The following is a 6,212-nucleotide window of genomic DNA, read 5'->3' as shown; positions in this document are numbered from 1 at the left end:
AGGTAAAAATACCTCCTCATGGGGTATTATGTTAAGTGAAATAAATTAGTCAGAGAAAGACAGATACCATATGTTTTCACTCATATGTGGATCTTGAGTAACTTAACAGAAGACCATGGGGGAAGGGAAGGGGAAAAAAATAGTTACAAACAGAGAGGGAGGGAGGCAAACCATAAGAGACTCTTAAATACGGAGAACAAACTGAGGGTTGAGATGGGGGGTGGGGGAGAGGGGAAAGTGGGCGATGGGCATTGAGGAGAGCACCTGTTGGAATGAACACTGGGTGTTTGACAATTTGACAATAAATTATGATAAATAAATAAATAAATAAATAAATAAATAAAAATAAAAACTTCCTCATGAATCCTTTTGTTTCTTGCTCCAAAATTGGATATGATGATCCTGGAATTCAGGGGGTAGAGTAAATGTCTAAAATAGCTCAGAAAAAGTGCTCATTCCAGCAGCAGATGTAGTAAAATCGGGATGCCACCTGGGCGTTAGAGATTGGCATGGCCCCTGGGTGTGGGTGGCATGCAAATTCATGAAGCATTCCATATTTTAAAAAAAGAAGAAGAAGAAAAAAAACTAAATAAAATAAAATAGCTAAGACAAATCAGGTACAGGAAGACTATTGAGGGACTGACGTCATGCGACGTGGCCTAAGTTCCTCAAGAAAGCTGAGAGCAAAGTCTTGGAGCACAGAAGCGTCCACGGGCACCTCAGCCGGGCGCTGCCATGCCGGAGCAGAGGGGGCACTTGCGAGCCCTCAGCTGCTGGAGCAGGGTCTGGGGTCGGCGGCAGGAGGCTGCCTCTGCTGAGAGGCGTCCAGAGCAGAATGGGTCCAGCCAGAGGCACTGGTTGGTGGGGAAGCCAGCATTAGAAACTTTGGTATACCACGGCTCACATCCCCTCTCTAGGGACGGGGAGCATCCGGAGATGAAAAGAGGTGAATTGACTGGACAATGTTCAAATACTCACTTCATAAACAGAGACTACAGGCAGGGTACTGGGATGTCACTTCTGCCAGGCAGTGAGGTCGTTTTTCTTCAGCAACAGCGGCTAGGGAAGATATTTTCCTTTAGGAGACTATACAAGCATTCACGGTTTAGATTTAAAGGTGTTTGAAACTGATTGGGCCCTCCCTGAACCCAACTCATGGCCCAAACACAATTTCTCAGATGCATCCAGAAAAACCAGAGTGGTGTCTGTCATCTAGGACCCATATCCCATCCCTAACCTCTACTCCTACTAAATTGTGTGTGTGTGTGTGTGTGTGTGTGTGTGTGTGTATAGATATATATGAATGAAACCTGTCTATGTAAAAGAAGTATCTATACATGCATGTAGATAGTGTGTATGTATGTACACACATCCATATACACACACAACACGTACACATACACATATGAATGAAGTGTTTCAACAAATGTTTCTCAGGGCACTGGGCGAGGGATGAAAAGAATGCAACGTGGTGCTTGCCTTGGAGGAAGGCACACTGTCGTTAGGGACAATGGACGCGGTCACTCATCTGTGATTGGTTTCATCCAGGTTTCCTACGTATAAGTGGAGCCACCAACACAGTTATTGGAAGGACTCCATAAGGGGCACCTGGGTGGTTCAGTCAGTTAAGCGTCCGACTTTGACTCAGGTCATGATCTCACAGTTTAGGCATTAAAGCCCCACATCCAGCTCTGTGCTGACAGCTCGGAGCCTGGAGCCTGCTTCAGATTCTGTGTCTCCTTCTCCCTCTGCCCCTCCCCTGCTCATGCTCTGTCTCTCTGTCTCTCTCTCTCTCTCTCTCAAAAATAAATAAATGTGAAAAAATTTTAATTAAAAAAATTTTTTAAAAAAGGATGGACTCGGGGCGCCTGGGTGGCGCAGTTGGTTAAGCGTCCGACTTCAGCCAGGTCACGATCTCGCGGTCCGTGAGTTCAAGCCCCACGTCGGGCTCTGTGCTGACTGCTCAGAGCCTGGAGCCTGTTTCCGATTCTGTGTCTCCCTCTCTCTCTGCCCCTCCCCCGTTCATGCTCTGTCTCTCTCTGTCCCAAAAATAAACGTTGAAAAAAAAAAAAAAAAAAAGGATGGACTCCACAAAATCTCTACCTAACGTCACTTTCTTTCATGATTAATTATAAAAATAGAGGTTGACATGAGAAGCCCCAGAAGAACCCCCATCTTCCCCCTGCCCAGGGGATCAAAGTCTCCTGAGCCTGTGTGGAGGAAACAGATAGTACTTGGACTTGTAGAATCCCCAAATTAGGCAAAAATGAGCCAGCGTCTCAGACGATGGTATGGGGAGAGAATAGCTGGGAAGGAACGATACCAGAAGCCGTTTGCTGTACTGTGTTGAAAGGAAGTAAGTCTGGGAGTAAATCTTTGCTTTCCAAGATCTAAGTCTATGGGGAAAGGTATAAGCAAACAGGCAAAATGAAGTCGATGTGATCGTTGCTCCAGCTGTAGAAATACAGGATGGAAACAGTCATTAAGAGAGATGCCTCAGCCAGGAAGGCCTTCTGGAGGAAGCAGTGTCTGAGGCTTAAAGGAACGGGAGTTAGGGGAGGACTGGGTTCGGGGTGATAAAGTCTCTCCAGCAGCAGGAATGACCCGCAGAGGGCAGAGCATATTCAGGGAAACAATTAAGTTCCTTATGGCTGCAGCACCATGTTGGAGGGCACAAGTGGCCAGAGTTGGCGCTGGAGACAGACGCAAAGGCCTTGAAACCATGTTAAAAGACAACAGATTTTATCCTGGGGTAGGCAGCCTCTGCTCCCCTCTTGTGGCCAGCCTGAAAGAAAAAACAAAAGGCAATAAAAAGACACAGATAGGGACACCTGGGGGGCTCAGTCAGTTGAGCGTCCTACTTCCGCTCAGGTCATGATCTCGCAGTTCGTGAGCTCGAGCCCCGTGTCGGGCTCGCTGCTATCAGTCTGTCAGCCCAGAGTCTGCTTCAGATCCTTTGTCCCCTTCTGTCTCTGCCCCTTCTCATTCACACAGACACACACACACACACACACACACACACACACACACTGCTCTCTCTCTCTCTCTCAAGATAAATAAAACATTAAAAAAAAACAACAACCGACACAGATACACCTTCAGCTAGATACAGAAAGAGTAAACTGAGAAGAAAATATTCCAGAGACAGATCTGTAGCAGAAGGCAAACAAGGCGGAGAGAAACAAATAGATACAGCAGTAAAAAGGCGCAAAGGACGATGGATGGCGTGGGAGGACCGACAGGCCAGAAGCTTGGTAGCAGAGAAGGAGCAATGAAAAGCAAGATGAACAAGGTCAGGGACAGTGGAGAGGCCGAAGAAGCCAGAGACAGGGGCACACTCAGGCCCTGCTGGCCACACAGGGGCTCTGACCTGGGCTGCTGGCTGTCTTGCCACAGCGGACTCTGCTTCAGTTCCCAGCTCCAAACAAGGGGAGAAAGATATCTGTGTGCAAGGCTTCAAGTTTCAGGAGGGAGTAGCGGAACAAAGGCCAAGTTAGAAGGGATTGACGAACCTGGGCCAGGGATGGAAAAGTGAAAGAAACTTTTGTTCCTGGATGATGAGGGAACCCAGAGCGGTCTCCAGCAGCTAAACTCCTACAATGTGCGAAAAACTAAAAGGAAGATAAAGTGATGGGAAGTAAGTCTCGTGAGAGAAATTCCCAGTCACCGGGGAGAGGGCCAGGGGTTAGAGCAGTCAGAAGGGGGACTTGCAGCAATCAAGTCTTGCTATTATACCAGCGGTGTGACATTGGGATGAGCTACTTAAAATCCGTTTCTCAGTTTCCTTAACTGTAAAATGGGAATGAAATCATAAGTAGTACTGACCTCATGGGGATCCTGCATAGGTGAAGTGAGTTCAAAATACATAGAATGCTTCATCGCGTTAGGGGTTATACTGCTGTGGCTGTTAGCTGTTATTATTCCTCTACTGGAGCCTCATCTCTCCCTCTCATAGTGCCAGAACCCTTATGTGACACTTTCAAACACCCCATCAGGGCTTCTCTGGTCTATTGGATGGAAGAGGTGTGGAAATACGCAGAGAGGAGTGTCAGTCTGGGTTTAGGGGGTACTAGTACTGGGCATTTAGAAGACAGAGATGACCTACTCCCTGTTTAGAAGCCCACCATGCTCAGTGGACCCTGGCTTTGCTTCTCTTAGACAGGGTGTCCCCTGCTTAAAGGGATCACTTCTAGCACTCACTTGGATCTTGTTCTCAGGGTTGACCCAATGGCCAGCTATTCAATAGAGAAATCCATTTGGGGTCCTTACCCCTTGAAGCTGCCTCTCCCTCTCAGGTGCCCAGTGCATCTTGTTTTTTTCTCCTTTCAAATGGCAGCACCCTCCCTCACTTATCTTTTCTGAAAGGATCTGCTCACTAGCAGCAGGAGTGTGAAATAGTCTGACGAAAGCTGGACATCTTCTGGGAATTTTCATTGTAGTAGGACTCAGTCCCTTGAATAGAGTCGTGAAGCTGGCTGAAATCTTGGCTGTATGGAAGAAGGTTCTGGCAGAGCAAAACTCTTGAAGGTGAGAAGGCCTTAACACTACTCCACATGTGTCACCTTAAAGAACATATTCCTCTTTTGGTGTGGCTTGTGAAAATATTCCAGGAATAAATTTGAAAATGCGTGAAAAGTATTGCCAGCAGGCCAACAAAGTGTGGCTGGTAGGGCTAGTGCTTGGCTAAATGGCCTTTTCAGGTTCTTGCTCTTTCAAGAGCCCTACCATTGCCTCAGAGTATAGCCAAGAAGTCACAGAGGGCCTAAGAATTATGGTTGGTGGGCTGATGTAGATTCGCTCTCCAACTGCCACTCCGTGTAGGAGGTGTTAGGAAACTTTTTGAAGGAGTTTGGAACGAAATTGCTGCTGGAGACTCCCATCATGAGTAGCTCCTCTCCAACCATAGAACTGAAAGATTAACCCTGAGCTGTTCAGCTTGGAAGGGAACCGCAGCTATGTATAAACTAGGGGGCTTGTGGGAGCTGAAGGCAGGAAGGGATGGTGGCAGCCCCCACCCGCAGGAGAGCCTTAGGAGCAGCTCTGTCTGTGAGCTCCTTGGCACTGATGCTATGTGTCATAAGTTTGACCCAGTTCAGTGCTAGGATGTGGTAGATACTCTCTAAATGTTTGCTGAATGAATGAATGAAAGGAGGTGGCTGAGGAAAGCATATGCTGATAGGACCCTCTAGAAGCTTCCCTGACTATAAAAATAATCAGCTTTTCCCTGAATCCTTAGCACTGAAGACAATGCTATGAGCTGCTGTCTGCAACTTCTGAATAGCTTGTAGAAGAAGTCTATGGCCCTTTCCAGGGAGCCCTGTACGTTGGAAACTTGGACACATCTGATAGTTCCTACAAAGAATTCCTTGAAATCTTAATATAAAATCCCAAAACTTCTAAAAGGAAGCCTGGAAGCCCCCATCTGAAATTTTTGGAAACCCTACCAGAAAGCTTTGGACCCCTGTCTGGAAGCCGTGGAAACACCGCCAGGAGTTGACAGCCTTCTGGGGTTGAGACCCCAGCATGTGTGTTATCATATTGTCTCTGCCTTTGCAACAATGATTTCTATTGGAGTAGGGGATGGGAAGGAAGGTTATTATTGTTTAGTTTTAAAACAAAACAGTAGCTGTGTCTCAGTCACCTGGACCCAGAGGAGCTAGCCAAAAAAGGAAAGGGTGTGGTGTTTCCAAATCTTTGGTCAAAATGGTGGAGACTTTGGGAAGGTTGGCCCTTGTCACTGGTCAAGTCCTGGGACTTGAAACCAATTCTTCTTCTTGATGGATAGACCGACGCTGTAATTATTATATAATGCCCTTCTTATGTCATTACAGCCTTTAATTTAAAGTCTAGTTTGTCTGATATTAGTATGGCTACTCCATCTTTCTTTTGACTTCCAGTAGCATGATAAATAGTTCTCCATCCCCTCATTTTCAATCTGAAAGTGTCCTCAGGTCTAAAATGAGTCTCTTGTAGACAGCAAATAGATGGGTCTTGTTTTTTTATCCATTCTGATACCCTATGTCTTTTGGTTGGTGCATTTAGTCCATTTACATTCAGTGTTATTATAGAAAGATATAGGTTCAGAGTCATTGTGATGTCTGTAGGTTTCATGCTTGTAGCGATGTCTCTGGTACTTTGTCTCACAGGATCCCCCTTAGGATCTCTTGTAGGGCTGGTTTAGTGGTGATGAATTCCTTCAGTTTTTGTTTGTT

The sequence above is a fragment of the Lynx rufus genome, unplaced genomic scaffold, assembly GCF_022079265.1.
Source record: "Lynx rufus isolate CCGP_SWC_20201006 ecotype Redwood Valley unplaced genomic scaffold, mLynRuf1.p SCAF_13, whole genome shotgun sequence".
In the NCBI taxonomy this organism is placed as follows: Eukaryota; Metazoa; Chordata; class Mammalia; order Carnivora; family Felidae; genus Lynx; species Lynx rufus.
This window is presented reverse-complemented; position numbering follows the sequence as displayed.